This window comes from Cervus canadensis, chromosome 12 (assembly GCF_019320065.1).
Source record: "Cervus canadensis isolate Bull #8, Minnesota chromosome 12, ASM1932006v1, whole genome shotgun sequence".
Lineage (NCBI taxonomy): Eukaryota > Metazoa > Chordata > Mammalia > Artiodactyla > Cervidae > Cervus > Cervus canadensis.
This window is the reverse complement of record NC_057397.1, coordinates 10,144,566-10,154,513: the sequence shown is the minus strand read 5'-3', so window position 1 is coordinate 10,154,513 and position 9,948 is coordinate 10,144,566. Positions and strand designations below refer to the sequence as shown.

The window sequence follows — 9,948 nt, the reverse complement described above, 5'->3', positions numbered from 1 at the left end:
ACTTACCTAAGGAAACAAAAGAACTGTACATAGAAAATTATAAGACACTGATGAAAGAAATCAAAGATGACATAAACAGATGGAGAGATATTCCATGTTTCTGGGTAGGAAGAATCAATATTGTGAAAACGACTATTCTACAAATTCAATGTGATCCCTGTCAAATTACCAATGTCATTTTTCACAGAACTAAAACAAAAAATTTCACAATTCATATGGAAACACAAAAGACCCCAAATAGCTAAAGCAGTCTTGAGAAAGAAGAATGGAGCTGGAGGAATCAACCTTCCTGACTTCAGATTATACTACAAAGTTACAGTCAACAAGACAGTATGGTACTGGCACAAAAATAGAAATATAGACCAATGGAACAAGATAGAAAGCCCGGAAATAAACCCATGCACTTATGGATACCTTATTTTTGACAAAAGAAGCAAGACAGCCTCTTCAATAAATGGTGCTGGGAAAACTGGACAGCTACCTGTAAAATAATGAAATTAGAACACTTCCTAACACCATACACAAAGACAAACTCAAAGTGGATTAAAGACTTAAATGTAAGACCAGAAACTACAAAACTCTTAGAGGAAATATAGGCAGAACACCCGATGACATAAAGCAAAGCAAGATCCTCTATGACCCACCTCCTAGAGTAATGGAAACAAAAACAAAAGTAAACATGTGAGACTTGATTAAACTTAAAAGGCTTTGCACAGCAAAGGAAACTATAAGCAAAATCAAAAGACAACCCTCAGAATGGAAGAAAATAATAGCAAATGAAACAACTGACAAAGGATAAATTTCCAAAATATACAAGCAGCTCATACAACTCAATGCCAGAAAAACAAACAACCCAATAAAAAAGTGGGAAGAAGACCTAAACAGACATTTCTCCAAAGAAGACATACAGATGGCGAACAGACACATGAAAAGATGCTCAACATCGCTCATTATTAGAGAAATGCAAATCAAAACTACAATGAAAACAAAACAAAACAAAACTACAATGAGATATCACCTCACACTGGTCAGAATGGCCATCCTCAAAAAGTCTACAAGAAATAAATGCTGGAGAGGGTGTGGAGAAAAGGGAAGGCTCTTGCACTGTTGGTGGGAATGTAAATTGATACAGCCACTATGGAAGATGCTATGGAGAGTCCTTAAAAAAACTAGGAATGAAACCACTATATGACCCAGCAATCCCACTCCTAGGCATATACCCTGAGGAAACCAAAATTGAAAAAGACACATGTATCCCATTGTTCATTGCAGCACTATTTACAATAGCTAGAACATGGAAGCAACCTAGATGTCCCTCGACAGATGAATGGATCAAGGAGTTGTGGTACATATACACAATGGAATATTATCCAGCCATTAAAAGGAACATATTTGAGTCAGTTCTGATGAGGTGGATGAACCTAGAACCTATTATACAGAGTGAAGTGAGTCAGAAAGAGAAAGATAAATATTGTATTCTAACACATATATATAGAATCTAGAAGAATGGTACTGAAGAACTTATTTACAGGACAGCAATGAGAAACAGACATAGAGAATAAACTTATGGGCATGGGGAGAGGGGAGGAGAGGGTGAGATGTATGGAAAGAGTAACATGGAAACTTACATTATCATACATAAAATAGCCAACGGGAATTTGCCATATGGCTCGGGAAACTCAACAGGGGCTCTGTATCAACCTAGAGGAGTAGGATGGGGAGGGAGATGGGAGGGAGGTTCAAAAGGGAGGGAATCTATGTATACTGATGGCTGATTCATGTTGAGGTTTGACAGAAAACAACAAAATTCTGAAAAGCAATTATCCTTCAATAAAAAAAATTAAAAAGAAAAAAAAGGGTCAGTCTAGGAATTGTCCACAGAATGACCCTATAAACTGTGACCCCTGTGACAGCCATTTGAGATCCCAAACTCAATCAGTTAACAGGTAACTAGCTGAAGGAGTTGTGTGGTCCTTAGAATACAGAGTGCAGGATTCATCGGCGGGTCTACAAAAATCAATTGTATTTCCATATACTATCAATGAACAATCCAGAAGTAAAATTAAGACAATAGCATCAAAAAGAGTAAAATATTTGGGAACAAATTTAACAAAAGATATGCAAAACTTATGCTTTGAAAACTATAAACATTATTGATAGAAATGAAAGAAACTCCAAATAAATGGAAAATATCCTGTGTTTATGGATTGGAAGACTTAATATTGTGAAGATAGCATATACTCCCCTAATTGATTTACAGATTCAATGAACTCCCTATCAGAGCAATAAAAGAAACAATAAGTTGGATTTCATCAAAATTAAAAGCTTTTGTGTTTCAAAGCAAACTATCAAGAAACTGAAAAGACAAAATGGGAGAAAATATTTCCAAATCATATATTTGATAAGGGACTTATATCCAGATTATATAAAGAAATCTTACAACTCAAAAATAAAAACCAAATAGTCCAATTTAAAAATGGACCAAAGATCTGAACAGGAATTTCTCAAGGACGATATAAAAATGGCCAATAAATACATGTAAAGTTGCTCAACGTAATTAGTCATCAGGGAACTGCAAATTAACATCAGAATGATATATCCCTTCAAACCCACTAAGATGGCCATAATAAAAAACTCAGAGAATAAGTATTGGCAGGATGTAGTGGAATAGAAATGCTCCTACATTGCTGGTGGCTTATGTAAAATCATGCCGCTCCACTGGAAAACAACCTGGCGGTTCCTCAAAGAGTTAAACATAGAGTTATAAAGGATACAGCAAATTCACACCTGGATATATAGTCAAGAGAGATGGAAACATATATGTACACAAAAACTTGTACGTGAAGGCTTACAGCATCATTACTCATAATAGCCAAAAGGAGGAAACAAAAGTCCATGAACTGCTGAATGGATAAATGAATGTAGTACATCCATTAATGGAATATTATTCATCCATAAAAACAACCTCCCCCATCTCCCACCTAGAAGTACTGATTCATGCTATAACATGGATAAACCTTGAAAACATTATTCTAAATGAAAGGAGCCAGCCATAAAAGCCACTTATATATGAATCCACTTATATGGAATGTCCAGAACAAACAAATCCATAATAGCAGAGAGTAAATTAGTGGTTGCTTACAGCTGAAGAGGATTGAGTGGTAGGAATGTAATTGCTAAAGGATTTCTTTTTGGGGTGATGAAAGAGTTCTAAAACTGATTATGGTGGTGTTTGTACATATCTGTGCATATATCAAGAAATATTAAATTGTACACTTTAAATTGGTGAATTGTATGGTATGTATGTGAATTATATATTTTGTTTGTTTATTGGCCTTGCCTTGTGGCATGAGGAATCTTAGTTCCCTGACCAGGAATTGAACCTGTGCCCTCTGCGTTGGAAACGCAAAGTCTTAACCATTGGACCACCAAGGAAGTCCCATGAATTATATCTTAATAAAATTGTTATTAAGAGATACCTGAAGTAACAGGCAAATTTGGCCTTGGAGTACAAAATGAAGCAGGGCAAAGGCTAACAGAGTTTTGCCAAGAGAACACACTGGTCATAGCAAACACCTTCTTCCAACAACACAAGAGATGACTCTACACATGGACATCAGATGGTCAATACTGAAATCAGATTGATTATGTTCTTTGCAGCCAAAGATGGAGAAGCTCTATACAGTCAGCAAAAACAAGACCGGGAGCTGACTGTGGCTCAGATCATGAATTCCTTATTGCCAATTCAGACTCAAATTGAAGAAAGTAGGGAAAACCCACTAGACCATTCAGGTATGATGTAAATTAAGTCCCTTATGATTATACAGTAGAAGTGAGAAATAAGGGATTAGATCTGACAGACAGAGTGCCTGAAGAACTATGGACAGAGGTTCGTGACATTGTATAGGAGGCAGTGATCAAGACCATGCTCAAGAAAAAGAAAGGCAAAAAAAAAAAAAAAGAAAAAGAAAGGCAAAATGCTTGTCTGAGGAGGCCTTACAAATAGCTGAGAAAAGAAGAGAAGTGAAAGGCAAAGAAGAAAAGAATGATATACCCATCTGAACGCAGAGTTCCAAAGAATAGCAGGGAGAGCTGAGAAACCCTTTTCTAGTGATCAGTGCAAAGAAATAGAGGAAAACAATAGAATGGAAAAAACTAGAGATCTCCAAGAAAATTAGAGATACCAAGGGAACAGTTCATGCAAAGATGGGCACAATAAAGGACAGAAATGGTATGGACCTGACAGAAGCAGGAGATATTAAGAAGAGGTGGCGAGAATGCACAGAAGAACCATACAAAAAGGATCTTCATGACCCAGATAACCATGGTGTGATCACTCACCTACAGCGAGACATCCTGGAATGCAAAGTCAAGTGGGCCTTAGGAAGCATTACCACGGACAAAGCTAGTGGAGGTGATAGCATTTCATTTGAATTATTTCAAGCTCTAAAAGATGATGCTGTGAAAGTGCTGCACTCAGTATGCCAGCAAATTTGGAAAACTCAGCAGTGGCTACAAGACTGGAAAAGCTCAGTTTTCATTCCAATCCCAAAGAAAGACAATGCCAAAGAATGTTCAAACTACTGCACAACTGCACTCATCTCACACGCTAGTAAATAATGCTCAAAATTCTCCAAGCGAGGCTTCAACAATACATGAACCAAGAATTTACAGATGTTCAAATTGGATTTAGAAAAGGCAGAGGAACCAGAGATCAAATTGCCAACATCTCTTGGATCATAGAAAAAGCAAGAGAGTTCCGGAAAACCATCTACTTCTGCTTCATTGACTATGCCAAAGCCTTTGACTGTGTGGATCATAACAAACTGTGGAACATTCTTTTTTTTTTTTTTGGAACATTCTTAAAGAGATGGGAATACCAGACCACCTTATCTGCCTCTTGAAACTTCTGTATGCAAGTCAGGAAGCAACAGTTAGAACTGGACATGGAACAACAGACTGGCTCCAAATTGGGAAAGGAGTACATCAGGGATGTATATTGTCACCCTGCTTATTTAACTTATATGCAGAGTGAGTGAGTGAGTGAAAGTTGCTCAGTTGTGTTTGAGCCAGTGAGTGAGTGAAAGTTGCTCTTTGTGACCCCATGGACTATGCAGTCCATGGAATTCTCCAGGCCAGAATACTGAAGTGGGTAGCCTTTCCCTTCTCCAGGGGATCTTCCCAACCCAGGGATCAAACCCGGGTTTCCCGAATTGCAGGTGGATTCTTTACCAGCTGAGCCACAAGGGAAGCCCTATATGCAGAGTACATAATTTGAAATGCCTGGCTCAATGAAGCACAAACTAGAATCAAGATTGCTGGGAGAAATATAAAAAACCTCATATATGCAAATGACAGCACCCTTATGGCAGAAAGTGAAGAGGAACTGAAGAGACTCTTGATGAAAGTGAAAGAGGAGAGTGAAAAAACTGGCTTCAAACTCAACATTCAAAAAATGAAGATGATGGCATCCGGTCCCATCACTTCATGGGAAATAGATGGAGAAACAATGGAAACAGTGACAGACTTTATTTTCTTGGGCTCCAAAATCACTGCAGATGGTGACTGCAGCCATGAAATTAAAAAATGCTTGCTCCTTGGAAGAAAATCCATGACAAACCTAAAAAGCAGAGATATTATTTTGCATATAAAGGTCAGTCTAGTCAAAGCTATGGTTTTATCAGTAGTCATGTATGGATGTGAGAGTCAGACCATGAAGAAAACTGAGCACCAAACAACTGATGCTTTTGAACCGTGGTGTTGGAGAAGACTCTTGAGAGTCCCTTGGACAGCAAGGAGATCCAGCCAATCCATCCTAAAGGAAATCAGTCCTGAATATTCATTGGAAGGACTAAAGCTGAAGCTGAAGCTCCAATACTTTGGCCACCTGATCGCAAGAACTGATTCCTTGGAAAAGACCCTGATGCTGGGAGAAGGGGACGACAGAGGATGAGATGGTATCACTGACATGAGTTTGAGCAAGCTCCGGGAGTTGGTGATGGACAGGGAAGCCCGGTGTGCTGCAGTCCATGGGGTCGCAAAGAGTCAGACACGACTGAGCCACTGAACTGAACTGGAAATTGTTATTAACAAAAAGACTCATTGACGGCATTTAGGGTTGCAGTGAAGACACTGTCAAGGTTCAGGGGCCAGTTAAGTGCATCCCTGGATGGCACTGCACGATGTGTGGGTACAGCTCCTGGGGGAGTGTATATCCACTGCTTGGAGCCAAGACTGTTGTGGCCTCAGTTGTGGACACAGTGTCCACAGGTTTTTGACCCATAAAGGTCAGCGATGAGAATCTCAGGATCAGCCTGTTGAAATTTTGGCTGGGGGTGGGGATACTTGAAAGCACAGAGTCCTCACCACTGGACCACAGGGGATTCCCATGAACAGGAGTGTCCTGAGCCAACAGTGTCCTTGATCCCAGATTAAGCCTTGGTTTAAGGGATTTCAGTCCTATATAGTTTTGTATTCTCAAGCAAAATGTGCAGGTGATTGATTGTTTTAACCTTACTATAATTTATGTTTTACTGATTTAGATTTGTGAGTTGAAATGTTCCTAGGTACTTTACTACATGTTTTGTTGTTTAGTTAATTCGTATCTGATTCTTTTGCAGTCCCACAGAGTATAGCCTGCCAGGCCCCTCTGTCCATGGGATTTCCCAGGCAAGAACACTGGAGTGTGTTGCCATTTCCTTCTTCAGGGGATCTTCCTGACCCAGGAATCGAAGACACATCTCTTGCATTTGGAAGCTGGGTTCTTTACTGCGGAGCCACCAGGGAATTCCCATGTTACTACACACAGTGTTAGAAACTTAAAGAGAGCCTAGATTCACTTCACTTATTTATTTTACACATAAGAATTGTTTAGGGTTCCGAAAGCTTTGTTTGTTACATAGAACAATTAAAGTTTTTTTCTTTTTGAAAAGCAAATGTCTTATATTTACCAATGAAGTTTACAGTGTTTTAACTGTTTCCTACTCGGGTCTCCTGCCCCTCATCGCATCGGTCAGCAAGTGGCCGCCATATGGTCCCGCCCTCGGGCAAGCCCAAGCGTCTTCTCCCCGGCCGGCCTCGGGCTCTGGGCGACTGCGCCTCGGCAGCCATCGCTCCAGGGCCTGCCCACCGTCCGCGGCCTCGCCGGCCTCCGGCCTCGGAACCCTGCCTCCCGCACGAAAATGCCGGCCCCACGAGGACCCCGCCCGGCCCACACCCGGGTAAGGGCGGCCCGGCCACCAAGACCCCAGTCCTCGTGGGGACGGAGACGTGGGACAGTCGAGGTGGCGGAGGTCCAGCAGGGTGCCCGAAGAGGGTTGGGCGCCCTGGTGGGCCCTGACGGGGCGGGGCGCGAGCGTAGGGGCGGAGCCAGAGCAAGGGGTCCGCTCGAGGGGCGGGGCCTGTGGGCGGAGCTAGAGCCCAGGGGCTGCCCTGGGGGCGGGGCCAGAGGGTCTAGCAGGGAAGGTGTTGCTTAAGGCAAGACCTCGGAAGGCCCAACCGACCAGTGAGCAAAGGCTGCCGGAGCCAAGATTCAGAGGGCCAGCGGGCGGGAGGACGAAAGAGAGGAGGGTGTTGACAGATCCTGAGAGGCGGCGTGTTGTGAGGTGGGGGCAGAGGTCCTGAAAGGGAGGCAAGGGCTGAGGGTGGGCTTGGGTCCTGGGGGGTGGGTCCCTAGAGGGTAAGTTCTGAGCGGGGAGGGTTCTGAGGGAGAAGGATTCTGGGCGGGGAGCTTCTGATGGCGGGTGGGTCCCGAGAGAGGGGAGGGTTCTGAGGGGGGTGAGTTCCGAGGAGGGACGCATCCTGAGGGGACTGGTTCTGAAGGGAGACAAGGGTTCCAAGAGGAAGGCAGTTCCTGAGGGAAGGATGGCTTCCCACTAGGGGTGGAGCTAGGCGGGCTTAGGTTAACTCCCTAGGGTGGGGTGTTGGGTCAGGGGTGGGGTGTAGGGTTGGGGTGGGGGGATGGGGGTAGTATTAGGCCCGAGGTAGGAAACTGGGACTTGGGGGAGGATGGGTCCTGATGGGGGGACCACAAGAACACCTCCTGAGGTGAGGAAGGAGGCCCTGACCTGGTGACAAGGTAAAGACCTTGGGTTAATGAAAGCTCCGGATTCGGGGGAGGCAGATGGAGATTGTGTGGAGCAGTGCTGGTAAAAGGCCTTTTGAAAAGAGGGGAAAGACTGCTACCTGCCTGAGGAAACTTCCACTAGCCTGCAGACCTCAAGGGAAGACAAGGGGCAGCAGGAGTGGGGGCCTGGGTGAGGACAGGCTAAGGTGAGGAAAGAGTTTTAAGTAGGGGAGGGTGCCCAAAAGAAAGAGCAACAGAAGCTCCTGCCCTGAGAGCCCTTCCTAGCCTGACCACCTGCCCTGTCCTGACCACCTCTGTAGGGAGGAACCACTTTGACGGGCAGTCACTGTTTTAGTGACTTGAGCCTTCAGTGTAGTCCTCATTTCCTCTTTGCTCCAAATGCCTTGAATCTCCATCCATCTTCAATCTTCGAGACATCCTGACACAGTCCCTGAGCCCTCAGGAACACGAGGCCCTGCAGTCTTAAACCCATCCTGGCTCCACCTCCCACCTGCCCCATTCACAAGGCCAAGGCATCTCTTGGCCTTTCTTCCCTGTGAAGTTAATTCAACCCATAGCCAATAGTTTACTGATTTCCTGTCACTCAGATTGCCCAGTCTGCCCACAAAGTTGTACCTTCTGCCTTGCTTGCAAGATCCCTGCCAGCCTCTAGATCTCTAGTACCCTGGTCTCTTTATTTTCATCTATCTGACAGCCCAGCTGGTTCCTGATTCCTTCTCTGATGTGCCCGAACTCTTGCTGAGAGGCCCTTAGCTCCGCCTGCCTGCTTTCCCCAGTGTCTGCCCCCACCCCACCCATCAAATGCTGCTGGAGAAGGTTGGTGGCTGCTGCCTGTATAATCCATATATGCCAGCATCATTTGGGCCCATTACACACCTCCCAGGTTCTCCATTCAGTTCCTTCTGCCATTTTTACTTTATTTCAGACTTTCCTCATCTTTTTCTCTCCACCACTGCTCTCAGAGAATGAAAGTTTTACAGAGAAAATTAAAGCCATGGTTCTGGAGTTTCTTTAGCTTCCCACCTGGCATTCTCATGCCCCTTTCCTTCCTCCTTCCCTTCTCAGACAGGGGAAGAGATGTTCTTCCTTCAGTTAAGGCAGCTCTGCTCTAGAAATTATCCCTTTTTTCTTTCGTATCTTCCTTCACATCGAAATAAACTCAGATCACTGCCGTCCGGAAAAGCAGCTCTGGACTCCAGGCCCCTCTCCAACTAGTGCCCCTCCAAACCCTACTTCATGAACTAAGTGTCAACCATCTATTCTCTCCATTTTCTCATTCACTCGTCACCTCACCTGGTGGGGCTTTCCTACTTATGATGGGGTTGAAGTCACTCTAGTCAAGGTTAATAGTGCCAAACCATTAGCACTTTTCTTGCCTGACCTCTCAGGCAGCCTTTACTTTGTTGACGATTCTGTCCCCTTTGAAGCTGTCTCTTGGCATAATGGTGACATCACATTTTCGAGGTTTCCCTTGTCTGAATGTTCCTTTGCCAGCTTCTCTACCTGTCCTGACTCAAAGACTTGTTCCCGCAACCTCTTATTACTGTTCCTCTCTCTTCGCAAATAGTCTCACCCCCTCCTGTGACTTCAGTTATCAACAACTCTTGGATCTTTTCTCTCTAGCCCTGACTTCTTCTTTGAGCCTCAGGCTCATATCTCCACTGCCTCCTAGAATCTCCAGGTGGGTGTCTTGAGAATATCTTAGAGCAAAATACAACTTATTCTCTTCCTCCAAGACTGGATTTCCTTCTCCCAGGCTCATCCTCATCAAGAACACTAATGGAGGCTTTTATATAATATGTCAAAATAGTTAAAAGTTATCAATCAAGCTAACAAACTATTAAATTATGTTCTATCTGCTT

General features: G+C 43.7%; 1 protein-coding gene and 1 non-coding gene across 2 annotated transcripts in view; both read right to left on the bottom strand.

Annotated features, from left to right (window-relative positions):
• Positions 1-9,948, bottom strand: part of SPATC1 (spermatogenesis and centriole associated 1) — a 34,349-nt gene that overhangs the window by 11,432 nt on the left and 12,969 nt on the right. The gene's annotated exons all lie outside the window — the stretch shown is intronic.
• On the bottom strand, positions 3,363-3,435 carry TRNAG-UCC. The gene has a single exon. It is a non-coding gene; the product is annotated as a tRNA-Gly (tRNA).